General features: G+C 43.9%; 1 long non-coding RNA gene across 1 annotated transcript; it reads left to right on the forward strand.

The window, feature by feature from the left end:
* Window positions 1-206: 206 nt before the first annotated feature.
* Window positions 207-6,672, forward strand: LOC118499463. Its single transcript, XR_004901947.1, has 3 exons — window positions 207-1,307; window positions 1,556-2,221; window positions 6,552-6,672. It is a non-coding gene; the product is annotated as an uncharacterized LOC118499463 (long non-coding RNA).
* The last annotated feature ends 9,548 nt before the right edge of the window (window positions 6,673-16,220 follow it).

Here is a 16,220-nt window from a genome sequence, read left to right on the forward strand (position 1 = left end):
TATGTTCAAAAACAAAAGCTAAATATAAAAAAAACACATACCCAAATATAAATAAAGCAATAATTACATTAAAAAATTAAAACAAAAGACTTTTTCACTGAAAGTTTAGGTCAAAAACGTGGGTGCGCATTATACATGGCAAAATAGGCACTCCACTCACCCACAGTTCTGGAGCAGATCAGCCCGCCAGCACCAGCTGAGTTACCGGGAGTCTGGGGCGGACTGTGCGGGCTCCTTCTCCAGGCGCTTCTAAGAACCTCAAGGAGAGGCGAGGGCTGTGAACTGCAGGGGCTGTCCAACCTCAGCACTTTGGCCCTCATACTTTTCAGCATGACCTAGTGCTGCTTAGAAACTTTCTAAACCCAGTAAAAAATGTAACATAAATGTAGATATGCCAGAAAGGTGAGTTTTTTCAATCTTTTTGAACCTACCCGAGCTTCATTTCCATGCTGAGCCCCTCTTCTACTGAGTGGAAAAACCCAGATCTCAGTTGATGTAGGTTTCCTGACCCCCTCTCCCAGCATCATGTCCGAGTCCCAGGTGGTTACATAGCACTGAGGCATAGGGGGAGGGGAGAAGTGAGTCTGAGTCATCTTTGCAGGCTGACGTTTTCTGTTGTCCCGTCCAAACATGTTATATCCATCCAAACACGTTGCTTCCATCCAAACAGTTTACTTAGCCATTTCCTGCTCCTGGAAATACTTGGCTGATCTCCCACAGTGTTTGGGGGCCTGAGGAGATTGTGGGGCAGCTCAAGGCCCTTCATTATTTCCTTTGCTTATCTCTGGACTGGGCCAGGCCCAGGTCCCACCTCCCCTGAGATTCCTCAGACTCGGCTGGGACTTGACCAGTGGTGAAGGGACCCCAGCAGTGACCACTGGATTGGCATCTTTTTCCCCTTGGTCTGGATGACCTTTCTCCCTAGTCTAGGGGTGAGGGGTGGCGCTGGAGAGAATGGAAAATAGTCCTAACTAATTACATATTTATCTAAATCTTGTGTTTATGTCCTGGGCCTAAGCTTCTGAAGGACAGCAGCCAAGAGTTTGATGCCTTGGTCCCCCTTGCTTAGGCGACAGCATCCCTTCCCACAAGCAACAGAGACAAGACGCCCAGGCACTCAGACTGGTGCGGAGGTGGGCTGGGGTGGGAGAGCCCAGAGCAACACTATTCCCGCACATTTATCCTGCCACGTGGGCGGGGACACCTCACTCTGAAAACTATTTCTCAAGTATTTCACCCCGAGTGATGAGACCAGTGCACTGCCCAGTCTGCCGTGATGCTTGAACTTGAGTGACTGTGTGTCAGTGGTAAGGAGCCCACCATCCCAGAGGGAGCTGGTGGTCCTGATGGCGGGAGTCTGAAGCAAGGGACCCAAGCAAGCTGCTCAATGTTCTTTTTGCCTGAGTACTGGAGTCTGGCTCAGAGCACATTTTCTGGCCCTGGGGAAGTTTGCTCGGACATTTCCACGTGATGCAGACTACCTGGGAGGCCCCATCCCACTTGGCGTCCTGCTCCAAAGAGGCCCTGCTTGAAAGCCTCATTTTTCTTACAGCAGATGCTGGGTTTCAGTCCAGATGCCTCAGACGTGTTTGCAGTGCATGCACGGTGCTCTGGCTGGAATGGCAACAGAGCCAGAGAGTGTGGGGAGAGTGAGTGAAAGCCCCTGCTCCACGCCAGGCTCTTTGAACACACTTGTTTTCTCCTAGAAACTTGGCTGGTGGCAGTGTGTTTACCAAAGTGGAGTGTGGAAGGGGCTAAGGCCTGTGTCTGGGCCCCTGATAGCTTTGGGGGGAAAATGTGCTTGAGTATCTCACTGGGGCTCTGCCATCTCTGGGGAAGTGATTTCAAACCTTCACCAGCAGAGAAATCAGCAGTCTGTCAGCAATGCAGATTCCCAAGCCGTACCCCAAACTGAGGGGTGAAGCCCCAGAATCAGTGGTTTTTGAGCCAGGTGTTCCCACACAACATGTTGAGAAACACAGTGGTGGGGCCTCTTGGGGGGCCTCCACAAGGCCGGCAATGATGACCCTGGTTTGTCCCCAGCCTCCTATAGTTAGTTCTAGGCCCCAGAACCCACCTACTCTTGTTACTACACAGCCAGGTGAACACAGACGCCTCCTATACCTGCCCAGCCCTTTCCCGTGAACAGGGAGCAGCATGCAGGCAACTGTGAACAGCGTGAGTCCCCAAGACCTCTCAAAGCAGGTGTCTGGAAGCTGAGGTAAATACACAGTGGAAAAGATGGCTTACTGGCTCGCTCCTGCCACTCACAGGTGCCTACCAGTCAGTCTTACACAATTTTGGACTGACTTATATTTACAGACCTTGCCTGCGGTGGTCCCTGGTATGTTTTGGTCTCCCAAACAAACTATAACTTCTTGGCAAGAGGCCACAATCTTGTTTTTCTTCTGTTTAGCCCACAGCATCTACTATATAATTGGTGCTCCGTATAGGATGAGAGTTTCTAAATTATAATCAGGTTGCTTTCAAAAGTTCATTCTTAAGTCAGTTGTTTGGATCTTGTTTCTCATTAAGACCATGCTATAAAAGGTAATTATGTTCCCAGGGTAGCCCCTAAATGTCTGTTTAACCAGCAATGTCACCAAACTATAGTTCTAATAGTACTGAAATCATCTATAATAATTGCTTTTATGGGAAAATGTGTTCCAGATTCCAAGTGAAGATGCCAGCAACTCATTCTTCTGGCCTCAGTTCCAGGACAGGACTTGACCCTTTCACAGCTAGGACTCCCCCTGCGTGTGCGCACAGACACACGCTGGCCTGGCTTTCTCCGTGGGCCTGCAGGGGCGGGGAAGGGATGGCACAGATTCCCGTTGGAAGATGGAATGAAGAGGAAGGCCAGGGGTGCTCCTGTCAGGAGCCTTTCCAGTAGGCCTGTCAGAGCTGGGAGGAGGGCTCTGGAAGAAGGTGAATTTCGGGGCTGTGGGTTAGGAAGTGATCCAGAGGCCACTGGCTCCTTTGGCTGTGGTAGCAGAGGCCAGCGGGGGCTGTTGAAGCAGCCACATGACCCAGGGTCCTAGCCCATAGACATGTTTGGAGAAGTGGTGGTGTTTAGATTATTTGTTGCTAGGTACAAACAACCCCAAAATATGGTGGTTTTGAGACAACAGCCATTTTGTTTGCTCACGATTGTTTGGTATAGGCTGGCCAATGGTCAGAGCATATCTGTATTCAGCTGCCAGAGAGGCTGAGGTCTGGACTTTGCTGGGTGCCAGGACCCTGGACTCTCTCTCTCTCTCTCCATGTAGTCTCGGGGCTGCTGCTCGTCTGTGTGGCCTCTCCACTGCCTCTCTCCACGTGGTTTTGCTGCAGAGTAGCCAGACTTCTTACACGGCAGCAGGATAATCAAGAAGCAAATATAGAAACTGCCAGTCCTTCTGAAAACTAGTCTGGCGCTGGCACAGCCTCACTTCTGGTTAAAGTGGTCAGAGGGCAGCCCAGCTTCAAGGGAGGGGACTACCCAAAGGCATGAATTCCAGGAGGCGTGGCCCCTTGGAGGCTACTACTATAACCGACTGAACTACCACGCTTAGGGCTGTTCCACTTGGGTGAGAGGCTCCAAAACCCAGAGCAGTTAGCTAAAGTCTCCCCACCACAAACACCACAACCATAGTGCTGACATTCCTAGAAGAAGCCTCGACATAATTTTTACTCGTCATTTCTCTTCTTTTCTAAAAGATATGTGGCTGCAAAATGCAGCCTGTCACTTTTTCCTTCATGTCTTCTCAGCCCATGCTTTCTGTTTATAGACACAGCAATCTAATTTATAGAGGTAGTGTTTTCAGTCTTAATGTCATTACACCTTGGTAAATTACAGTGGGCTTTGAGGTATGTCCAGATAAGAGTATATAAACCCCAAAGTTTGCAAATGGTTTATTATATTTATAGAGTCCAGTAAAGTAGATTCAAAGCTGGCCCTATAATAATGTTCCCCTCAGGTTCATGTACTTACCTGAGGGGGAGAGGAAGAGGTGGGGTAAGTGTTAGCACTCTGGGAATTATGTATGCCCCTGGCAGAAACTAACCCAGCTACTTCCCCCAATCTCCTCTCTCCTTCAGGCAAAACTTCTCTTTTATTTGGGGTGGCAATACGCCCAGCCTTTCTTCCAGCTAAGTGTGGCCATATGACTAAGTTCTGGCGAATGAAATCAAAGGGAGAGCAGTGTCTGGGACTTCCAGAAAAGTTGCTCAAAGGGAAATGATTTAACTGGGAAGGAACCCTTGAGTCTTACTTTGGATTCCTTCTTCCTATTGCCTGCAATGTTTGGATCTCCAGCAGCCATTTGGGATCATGAGGCGACATTAGAGTAGAAGCACAATCCAGGATGGCAGAGTGAAAGGTAGATGGACTCTGGGTGGGTGATGAACATGGAGTTTCATTCTAGCCCTGAACTCCAGAAATAGACATAGAGATCCACTGAGTAGATCAAGATGGAGATAGAGAGGTCCTTTTAAGCTATTGTTACTTTGGCTTTCCTGTTACAATTAGTCCTGGGCTATGTACCTGGTCATAGCACATTAGGAATGCCACCTGTTATGTGAATTGCATAAGTAAAATGACTATGGACCACTTGTCAAGGTCACAGGCACTTTTCTCTGGGCCATCTCCCAACCTCTCTCTGTTCATCAGTTTTCTTGTCTAATCAGTCTTTAATGGATTAAGAAACTGTTGTCCCCGTTTGGGCTATAATGATCCTTGGTAACCACTGATCTTTTTACTGTCTCTATAGTTTTACCTTTTCTGATATACAGTGTCATGAAGTTGGAATAATATAGTATGCGATCTTTTTCAGATTTGTTTCTTTTGCTTAATAAAATGCATCTAATATGCATGTTTTTTCATGATCGACAGCTCATTTCCTTTTAGTATAAAATAATTCCATTGTCTGGATATACCATAGCTTGTTTATTCTACTGAAGGACATCTTGGTTGCTTTTAAGTTTTAGCTATTACTAATAATGCTTCTATAAACATCCACATGCAGGCTTTGTGTGGTCATATGTTTTTAACTTCTTTAGGTAAATACCAAATTGCTCAATTGTTGGATCATGTGGTAAGAGTACATTTAGTTTTATAAGACACTGCCAAACTGTCTTCCAAAGTGGTTGTGCCATCTTGCATTCCCCCAGCAATGAATGAGGGTTCTTGATGTCCCACATCTTCTCTAGCACTTGCTGTTGTCGGTGTTTCAGATTTTGACCATTCTGATAAGTGTGAAGTTGTATCTCATTGCTGTTTTATTTTGCATTTCCCTGATGACATATGTGGAGCATCATTTTCTATGTGTATTTGCCTTCTGTATCTGTTTTTGATTGAGATGTCTGAAGTTCTTTAGTCCAATTTTTAAATTGGGTCATTTGCTTTCTTATTGTTGAGTTTTAAGAGTTTTTCCCTGGTTGGTGTGGCTCAGTCATTGAGTGTTGGCCTGTGAATCAAATGGTCGCTGGTTTGATTCCTGGTCAAGGCACATACCTGGGTTGTGGACCAGGCCCCTGGTGGTGGGGGGGGGTGTGCGTAAGAGGCAACCACACACTGATGTTTCTTTCCCTCTCTTTCTCTCTAAAAAATAAATAAATAAAATCTTAAAAAAAGATACATAACATTTAAAAAAAGAGTTCTTTGTATATTTTGGATAACAGTCCTTTGCAAATATTTTCTGACAGGCTATAGCTTGCCCTTTTATTCTTTTGCTATTGTCTTTCACAAAGCAGAAGTTTTCAATTTAATAATGTCCAGTTTATGTCTTTCATGCTTTGTGCTTTGGTGCTATATCTGAAAAGTCACTGCCATGCCCAAGGTCATCTAGGTTTTCTCCAGTGTTATCTTCTAGGAGTTTTATAGTCTTGCATTTGACATTTAGGTCTATGATTTGAGTTATTTTTTGTGAAGGGTGTAAGGTTTGGGTCTAGATTCAACCCTTTTGTATGTGCATGTTCAGTTGCCCCAACACTATTCCTTGAAAAGACACTATTTTGTTTTACCTGTATTTTTTTCATGAGTATCCCGTTGACTAACATAGTACCTGACACAGAGTATAAACTTAATATTTATTGAATAAACAAACAAATCTTCAAATCTTCCCTGATGCACATAACTTCATTGTAATAGTCAAGTGGCTCCTAAACCTTGATATTTCTTTAAAATTTTCTTAAAGGTTTTCCCCTTCCTTTGTTTATGATTAAGACTAAAAAAATTTTTTTAATTATGTAGGTGGACACTCACTGTAATTATTTTTGTAAGGATTTTATTTATTTTTAGAGACTTGGAAGGAAGGAGAAAGAGAGGGAGAAAAACATTGATATAAGAAAGAAACATCCATCCGGTTCCTCTTGTATGCACCCAAACCAAGGGCTGGGACAGAACAAGCAACCCAGCCATGTGCCCTGACTGGGAATCAAACCAGCAACCTTTCACCTTGCAGGATAATGCCCAAACAACTTAGCTATACCAGTCAGGGCCTAGCCATAACAATTTAAATAGTAAAACTGTTAGCCCCTCATCCCTATTTTACTAATTTTTTTTAACTTAGGACTTTATGAAGACAATAAAAGGATTTGATGAAAGCAATTGAACAGATACTCTGAAGTACAAGTCCACATAATTTAGACATTAACTACATGTAATTAATAAAAGCTACACCTTGAATTCCATATCAGCCTCGAGTCCCTTCTCACTGAAGCCAGGGACAACCCTTAACCCATGAGGCTAAAGGGAGGTATCTCTGGGTCAGTCTGGTCTGGAGCCTCTTAGGTGCTCCATGGTAATCTTGACTCAAGCAGTCTCATCTGTTTGGAATGCCTGCCTCTTGCTTTAGTGTCCTCATTATTAAATTTTACTTTTGGCTTATAATTTGCCTAAATGCAAGTTTTGAAAACTATGTCTTTGTGAACTGATTTCTACATAAGATTTTGTTTCTAATATGTTCCACAAAATATTGGCTGTTACTGCAAGGATGTAATTAACTGTCTGTTTCTCTAACTCAAGGGCTCATTGTTGTTTTGCAAAAATCAGCACCTTTGCTCTGGTACCATTTTGAAGCTCTGCCCATGGGAGGAACCCTTTACCCATTGGTTGAAAAGAAGCTCTTTCTGCTTGAACTTTGAACTGAAAAGGGAGCAGTGTATCTGTGAGGACCAGGCTGGTGGGAAAAAATGTGAATTTGGGCAGCCTCCCCCGCATAAGGAAGGTCTCTGTGTGGTGCTAAGACCAGGTGTATGTGTGTGAGTGTATTAATGAGGTTGTGCCTTTGGAGCTTGTAATACCTACCTCTTCTTATACCACATCATGTATAGCTTTTGCTTATTCATATTAATATTTCTTAGAGATACTTGTTTCATTTATGTTTGTGTCCAAACATTGTTTAGCTAATAGAATGTATTTTCGAATGCCCATTCTTTTGAGTGCTATCCCAAATTTTAAGATTTTAGAAATATGAGGTCTGTCCAGAAAAAGTCCTGCCATTGTTAGTATAATGAGAATGGTTTGTGTGACATTGATGTAACCTGGCAGCCAAGAAGAGTGGACTGGAATGTATGTGCATGAACAATGACAACTTTGCTGTACTAGTCAGTGGGGGCAGTAGACACCATTGAGTGAGCGTGTGTACTGTGTGGTCATCACATTCAAAATGCCTGAGCAAGCAGAGTAACAAATCTGCATCAAATTTTGCATTAAGCTTGAACATTCCTCCCTGGAAACTATTCAGATGATTCAGAAGGCCACATCTATGGGCAACTCGTGATTGGCAGCTTCATCACAACAACATAACCCACTCATGCTCATGTCTCGTGCAGTTTTTTGGTGAAACATCAAATCACCCAGGTGACTCAGCCCTCGTACAGCCCAGATTTGGTGCCCTGTGACTTCTGGCTTTTTCCAAAACTAAAATCACCTTTGAAAAGAAAGAGATTTCAGACTGTCAGTGAGATTAGCTGATGGCAATTGGGAGAACTGTGTGAGGTTCCAAGATGTCTACTTTGAAGGGGACTGAGGTGTCATTGTCCTGTGTACAATGTTTCCTGTATCCTGTGTTATCTTCTTCAATAAATGTTTCTATTTTTCATATTGCATGGCTGGATAGTTTCCGGACAGACCTCATATAACTATGTCTGCTAATTTGTTTGTCTATTCTATAGCACAGAGCTTCATGTACACAGGGTGCTTAAAAATAATTTTTTATGATGAAGACAATTTACCAGGAACTTCAGTGACAGACACTGAGTTGGCCTTTGAACAAGGGTAGAGGTTTCAGGATTGCTTCACTGCTGGAGTTTCTTACTTCAGGACATGTGGGCATTTTGGAAGGAGACAAAAGCAGCACAGTGTAAGAAAACACTTGGTCACACTTTCCAAGGGATCAACTGAGCTAGAAAAGAGTATAAACATCCCAACTGATTGGCAATGATGCTGCTGACGATGACGATTTCAATCTTTTACTTTGAGAAATCTGAACATTTCTTGGAGATAAACACATTTGGACAGGCTAGAAGATAATTATGTAAATAAGAACTAGCATCACGCTCTTGTCCAAAAAGAAATCTAAAGAGGCTGGTTGAGATTTCTGAGCAGTTCTTAAAGAAGTTGAATGTCATCTGCCTTTCCTTTTACTTATTTTTATTGTTTGTTTCATTTCTTTTCCTAGGAGTCTGTATCCTCACTCCAACATGTGCAAAAAAAAGAAAAAAACCCCAAAACAAAAATCCACCCTCAGGCCTAAATATATTTACTTCTCAGCTCTCATCATACATTTGGAGCCTAGAAACAAGGGCCAAACACGCTATAAATCCCTGTGTGCTGAGTGCTGCCCCAGCAACAAAGGCTTGGCAGTGACAATATCTGGGACGGGGGGGGGGGGGGGGGGGGGGGGGGGGGGGGGTGCTTGTTCGGAGCTGTGCCCTCCGCGGAGAGGCACTGGCTGCCCTTTGAACCTTCGCTGTGACCCACCGAATGACACAGCGACATCTGCTTTGTGCTATGTTGGATTTTAGAAATCTTTTGAAATCATAATCAAACATTAAAATACAAATTGAAAACTCTCAACTATAGCCAGATGTGTGAGAATGTGGGATCATTTTCTCCATTTTGACAGTCAGTTTTTTTTATGTATTTTAAAATATTTACTTATAATTTCTTTTCAGGTTGCTCTTGAAGATTTGCTCGCTTTCACATGCATTTCCCCCAGGCTTCTAATTTAACAGGCACTCTGAATCAACTCGTTGCACGGTAATTAAGGCTGCGAGAGGAGAACAATTTTACTTGTAGAACTGCATCTTCACCCAGTCTTCGCTTTCCCTCGTAAGAAGACCAGTCTCAAAGACAACCCTGACATTTTTTTTTTACTATGCTGACCTTTTGAAGGGACCAAAATATTCATCATTGAATTATTATCCCCTGGGACTACTGTTTGACAAAACATTTTAAAAAGGAAAATTGGTGTGTTGGGGGTCAGTTGTGCAACCTTAAACATCATTTTTTATTTAGCATCAAATCTCCTTTAGAGATGGAAAGTGACTTCATCAGCAACCTATTGAGATTTAAGTTCAGTATATTGTTCCAGAAAATGTGCATCTTGCTCTTGGCTTTCTAGCAGTGATCTAATTCTGATGGCTATATTAAAGCACGCACACACCCACCCACACACACACACACACACACACACACACAGAGGATTTGAAGAGTCTTGTTTCATATTGGGAAAGCACTTCAACTTATGGCCATGTACTTAATCAAAATGCTCTCAGTAGAAGAGACTGTAAGTTTCATACCAAAGAGCTATCCAAAGATGCCCCTTGAATGAAAGGCCAGGATTAGGTGGAAAATTTCAGACATGTTCCTGCTGGCAAAGACGTGACAGTGCAGCCTTTTCGTAACACGGGCCCTGGTGGGCGGGAGGAAGGGCCATGCCATGGACTGTTAAGATTCTAGAGCTTGTTAAAACACAGACTGTGGGCCCCACAGTCCGGAGCCTCGCTATCTGTGTATGTTTCTCATTCGGTAGGTCTGGGATGGGGCATGAGAATTTGAATTTCTACCAAGCTCCAAGGTAATGCTGATGCTGACCACACTTTGAGAACCACTGGCCTAAAACTTGGGCAGGTAGTGCCCATCAGAGGTCAAAGGAAGCAGATTGGGAAATGTTGGAGCCTGGAATTAGATGCACCAAGGGAGTGAGGGGACACAAATCAATGAGGGAGGCCAGGTCATAGGTAGTATGATGGAGCCGAAAAGCTGAAAAGAAAGCAAACAAGTACTGAGATACTACATCTGCCAAAACAGCTCAGTCCAGTGATGAGGGAATCCAAAGGAAGGGGTTCTCGGCTGGCCAGCTGGGGGCAGAACATGGAGGTGGGAGATATCAAGGCTCCAGACACCCAGGTGGGGGCAGGGAAGGGCTCTAAGCCTAAGGGGACAACTGGCAAGGGCAGGGTAGGACCATAGTCCTCAGGGACTTGGAGAAACCCAGCAGATTCCCCAACAAGTGTTCAATGTAATGTTAGGATAATTCTTGCTGCTATAATAGAAAACCCCCAAGTATAGTGCCTCAACTTGTGAGAGTTTCTCTCTTGCTCAAATAAATTTCAAACCGAGTATTTGTGCTTGTTAAGCAGCTCTCTTCCAAGTGGTGACATTGTGATCCAGGCATCACCCAACCTGTGGCTCTTTCATCAACAAATGTGGCTTAAGGTGACTGATAGGAGGGAGAAAAGCATAAGGAATCACACATGAGAGGCTTGTAATGAGCGAGGTCTGAAAGGGGCACTTATCACTGCCAAAAGTCCATTGGTCAGGAATTGGTCACACAGCCACGTTTACTCAGCAAACCTACATGTGTCCAGGATGAAGGAAAAAATAGCTTTGTTGGTCAACTCTGTAACACTCAGATGAAAGGGACCAAGACAGAATTGTGATTATTGTAGTCGAGTCACAAGAGGAACGCTCTGCCACCTACCAGTGTGATGCAACTGAATGCTGTCACTGGGAGTGTTGGCTCATCCAGTCTCATCCCTGCACTGATCTTGCAGGTGGGGCAGAAGACGGACAAAGAGGCTGTGAACCAGGCAGGGCCCACACACCAGCGGTGGATTACCAGCCTTTACTAAAGACACTTGAGGGAGGTTGTGTTCTCTGAACAAACCTCTCTCATCTAAAAACATTATACCGGGGAGCTCAGTCATGACCTGCAGCTACAGTTTCTCCATCTTCTACCTTCTGAGTGAACCCGTCCAGAATTTGCTGGATAGATTGGTTTTGTGTTTCTCATGTGGGTACACATTTCTTGCTTTGCATGTCTTTTTAGAACTTGGTAGTATTATTTGGAAATGCTAATTTAAAAAGCTTACCCCTGGTCTTCCTCTATTGAACAGTTTAGGGAAGACCTTCAAGGATGGCATGACTGCACCTGAGAGGTTTGTAATGAACTAAAGGACTGCAGGCTGGTCATTTTGGAAAATGAAGACACAGTGGGAATATAATCACATAAAAAGATCCGGAAGTATCTCAATCACTGTTGGCTTTTCATCACTGCTCAGGAGAAAGAGCCTTCTCCCCACTTCCTCCACTTGCCTTGAAAACCAATATAAGTTCTGAGAATCTAAATCTCCCAAACACACAAACCACACAATTATTCTAAAAGGGTTTCTAAAGTACTCAACCATTTAAAAAAGAATCACACCGTTGAAATAACTGAGGGACGGTTTGATGCCAGGCATGGTGCAGGGCGAAGGCGTGGTTGGTGGGCCGGTCGCCGGGGTCGTGGCTGACTCCGTGCTGAGGCCACAGCAGTCTGTCTCACTGATAGCTTCTGAGCTTTTGCTGGTTTTTTTTTTTTTTTTCAGTTGGGCACTTATTATTTGCTGCTGTTTATGTTTGGGGAGGAGAGTAATAACTGGTTTAAAGCATTAATTTACAATTGTGTAAAAAAATGACACAAAAATATCATTATAAAATCACAGTGTTCCTTTGAAGTTATGCTATCTAAACCCCAGACAAATCCTTAGCAATTAAGTCAGACCTGAGTCATTCTGGATAGGCAATCTCCTGCAATCCTTAAAAGGTGAGTAGGGTAAGTGAGAACATAACCCTAGCGCTTTCTCAGGGGAGGGGAGGAAAACAGCTCATGTGTACTAAAATTACGCACATGTAGATGCAGGGACATTCTGCAGCAGAGTGAGGGTTTCATGTTTGGCCGGGATGGTTCTCAGGCTCAGCTGCACTCTAAAATAACCTGGGGAACTTGTAAAAAAACACCAGTGGCTGGGGTTCCCCCAGACCAATTAAATCTGAATTTGGGGTGGGATATGGGCAGTGGTATTTTCTTAAAGCTCTGAGAACCAGTGGTCTGGGATATTCTCTCTCTCGCCTCCCTTTGTTCACTTGACCTATGGATGAGAGGGGAAGTGGGGCATGCTGGAAACAAGACAAGGAAGGCACCCTGGGGAGACCTCCTGGGAAGAGAAGGTGGAGTGGATGAAGAGCCATTGGCTTCTTCTGGTCTGGCAACCAGGAGACACTTCACCCAATCTGACCTATGCAATTCCCACTGATTGTCCTGGGCCTCTCATCTTCTTCCTTTTTGTCATGAGGACCTCAAGGTGTTTGGATGCTGGGAATCCAGAATCCAATTTCACGATGTCTTTCTAGTCAGCTGTAGTCCTGGGTCACGCCCTGCCTCCTCTCAGCAAGATTTTCAAGCTGGGATCATTGGCTTTAGCCTTCGAGTTTCTGCTGACTCCCATTGGAATCACCTATTTATGTATTGTATTTACCTCACAAATATTCACTTTCCTATGCTAGGCACTGGCAACTTATTTGGCACCTGGCCTGAGCTGGGTAGAGACATAACCAGATTCAAGGTCCTGTACTGGAACCCCGATGCAGCACTGCCACCTGTCTCCTGACCCATAGTGACGCTGTCATCAGAGGCTGACTTTGCAGCGGGGTCCAGTGAACACATGTCCAAGGCCATCTCTGTTTCTGATGACATGAGCTCTTTCTGTAGGGGTGCCAACTGTCACAGGTGGGTGATACCCTATGTAGAATTTCCATCCCCGAAGTACCATGGGTAGACTGGAGAGCAATAAAAGAAAGAACAACCTGACAGACATTTGCAAAATATTGAGCAACAAAACAAGGCAGAAGGAAAGCCATGCTGGGATAATGGCAGAGGTTTACAAGTGGGAATTCAACTTGAAATGAACCTTGAATTTGATGAGAGGTGGGTGTTGCAGAGGAAAAGTGAACATGAGCTTTGGACCCTGCAGGCCGAAGTGAGGGCCTGAGGCCAACAGGGTTGAAGCACGGAGAGAGAGTTGATGCCAAAGGAAGAGAGATGCCAAGTGGAGGTGATACTAACAACAGCAGCAGCAACAACAAAAAACAACAAAGACCCAGGCTGCTGAGACCAAAGGTCAATGCACCCAGGCAGGTGAGCCCCAAAAGAACGAGCAGGTGGGTGTAGGTTCTGGAACATCCCTTTAAAACCAAATCAGTAAAATTCATCTTGCCAAAGTGTTAAACTACAGCACTGGGTCGGTTCTCACTGGAGACCTGAATCTGGGTTCTTGTGTAGACACAACAGGCCATTCAGGGTGACAGAGGGTTATTAATGAGGATCAGGAGTATTCATGGGCAGAAGTGTTCTTATGAAATAGCATTTTGATTAGTTAAGTATAAATGAATCAGAAACACATGGCTAAAATTTCTCTCAAAGTACATAGATATTTTTAAAGAATTAAGGATAGAAAGTGTTGTCCTAATGCATCTGCAGATCTGAGGAATAAATGAGATGGAAGACAAGAATTTGAGAAGTTTGGCTCAATCCACACTACTACACGGGATCTCGTAACCCTACTTTGTCATTTTCACAGTAGACTTTCTGTCCGTCCTCAGGGTCCATGTTTTAGTAACTGTTCTTTCCTGACTGGCTCTTACTCTAACAGCAGCCTGAAAAGTATCTGAAAACTTCTCTGCAGGGTGTCTTCTGAAAATACTTTTTAAATTTGAGATTAGATCAAGGACATTGCCTTAGTCTGCACCCACTGTAATACCTGGCAGAATTTATAGCTGTTCTTGTATCTCTTGGAAATGTATCTACAATGAATGGCACTTGACTCACCCTTCCATAATATACACATCACGTGAATGGCTTTAGTCACGCCTCGGGTGGTAGAGAGACACAGAAATGGCCTGCACTCATGGGCCCCAAGTCTCAGCCAAATGTCTACTGCTGTCTCTCTAGGGAGGTGTGCTGAGGCACGAACAGTGTTTGTTTGCCTACAGGTCCGTCTCCAAATGTGAAATCCCTGGTCCTGGTGATTTGGCCAGAACTGTGCATGGATGAACACTTAAGCACTCATTTTGCCTTTATACACAACGGCCTGAGGGGAAAACAACCTTCTTCGCCCCAGTTTCCTAGACCACCACCGTCCAATAGAAGTCTAGTGTGAGTCAAAAATGTGAGCCACATGTGTGGCTGTGTTTCCCAGCAGGTGAAGTTAATTTTAACAATATACAGGGTCCGGCACAAATAACACCCCTTTTTATTATAAAATCCTTTATTACAAAATCATGGGCATGTAATTCTGTAACATAATAATATCACACTCAAGCACACCATATAGCATTTTTGGTTAAATGTTTGATTTAAAACTATAAATTATTACACCCATATTATTACTCTACCAACCTCACTCACAAAGGTGTTACTTCTGCCAGACCCTGTATTTTGCTTAACTTGATATATCTAAAATATTACCATTTCAACATTTAATATCAAACACTAAGAGATTTTACTTTTTAAACTTTGTGCTAAATCTTTGAAATCCTGTGTGTAATTTGCACCTAGAGCCCCATCATTCAACTGCTCACTGGACACTTGGCTACCACAGCAGACAGTGCAGTTCTGGACCTACGGGTACATTTCATATTGGCCTGGAGGTTGTATCGCTGATGGTGAGAGAAAGAATAGAGAGCGAACTGGCCAGGTCGCTTGGTTGGTTGGAACATCGTCCCGCACACCAAAAGGTTGCAGGTTTCGTCCCTGCTCAGTGCATATGCCTAGGTTGCAGGTTCAATCCCCAGTTGGGGTGTGTACAGGAGGCAACCAAGTGATCGGCTTCTCTCTCTCTCTCTCTTACCCTTCCTCTCTCTCTAAAATCAATTAAAAAATGAACAAATAAATAAATAAGCAAACATATCCTCAGGTGAGTATTAAAAAACAAACAGAATTAAAGGGAGTGGAGAAGCTAAGACAAAATGAATCTCCTTCCTTGAAGGAATGTTTCTCAGGGTGGAATCTATGAACTTCCTGTGTCAAAGTCACCTGGAAGACACTTTATCTTTAATGGTATATTGAGTTTGACCCTACATTTAGCTAATCGGAACCTCTAAGGCTGGGACCTGGGAACCTGCATGTTTAAAGTTCCTGGAATCATTCTTTTGCACGTGTATTGCTCTGGCACCCGGAAGAGAAGTCACAGGCACAGGCTACCTGTACTCATAGAGCTGCTGTATTTTCTGTGTCCCTAAACTGTTTTTAATTGTTGAGCCATGGCTTTAAAAGTGGGATATCACACATACTCATGCACACGTGCACAGATTTTTGGATATTCTTGAAAAGTCAGAGTCTACAAAGCTGGGACGTGTATTTCCACATGGCAGTAACTGGGTGGAGGTGAGCAGTGGACATTCTCTAGACAGGAAAAAGGCTGACCAGTTTGTGACCGGCCCAACCTGGCCCATTCTATTCCTTGATGTTACATGCTGTTATGTGGTAGCTCCCAAAGACTTTAAAAAATGTGTATCAGCACACCTCAGAGAGATTGTGAGTTTGGTTCCAGGCCATAGCAATAAAGCAAGCATTGAAATAAAGCAAGTCATAGTCTTTTTGCTGGTGGAGGGTCTTGCCTTCAATTTGTAAAAGAAGAAGAAGGAGGAGGAGGAGAAGCTGCAGCAGTAATATCTGTGAAGCACAATAAAACGCAACCTGACACAATGAAGCATGCCTATATATTTTTTTATTTTACAGTAATTTTTAGATTTATTGCAATGATAGTTCAGAGACTTCCCATGTTATGGGAGTTAACACCTTCCATAACTGTGGTGCATTCATCAAAAGCTAGAAGTTAACATTGGTGTGAGACTGTTAACTAGACTGCAGATCTCATTCAGATCTTACCATTTCTTCCACCAACAGACTCTT

The sequence above is a fragment of the Phyllostomus discolor genome, chromosome 3 (assembly GCF_004126475.2).
Source record: "Phyllostomus discolor isolate MPI-MPIP mPhyDis1 chromosome 3, mPhyDis1.pri.v3, whole genome shotgun sequence".
In the NCBI taxonomy this organism is placed as follows: Eukaryota; Metazoa; Chordata; class Mammalia; order Chiroptera; family Phyllostomidae; genus Phyllostomus; species Phyllostomus discolor.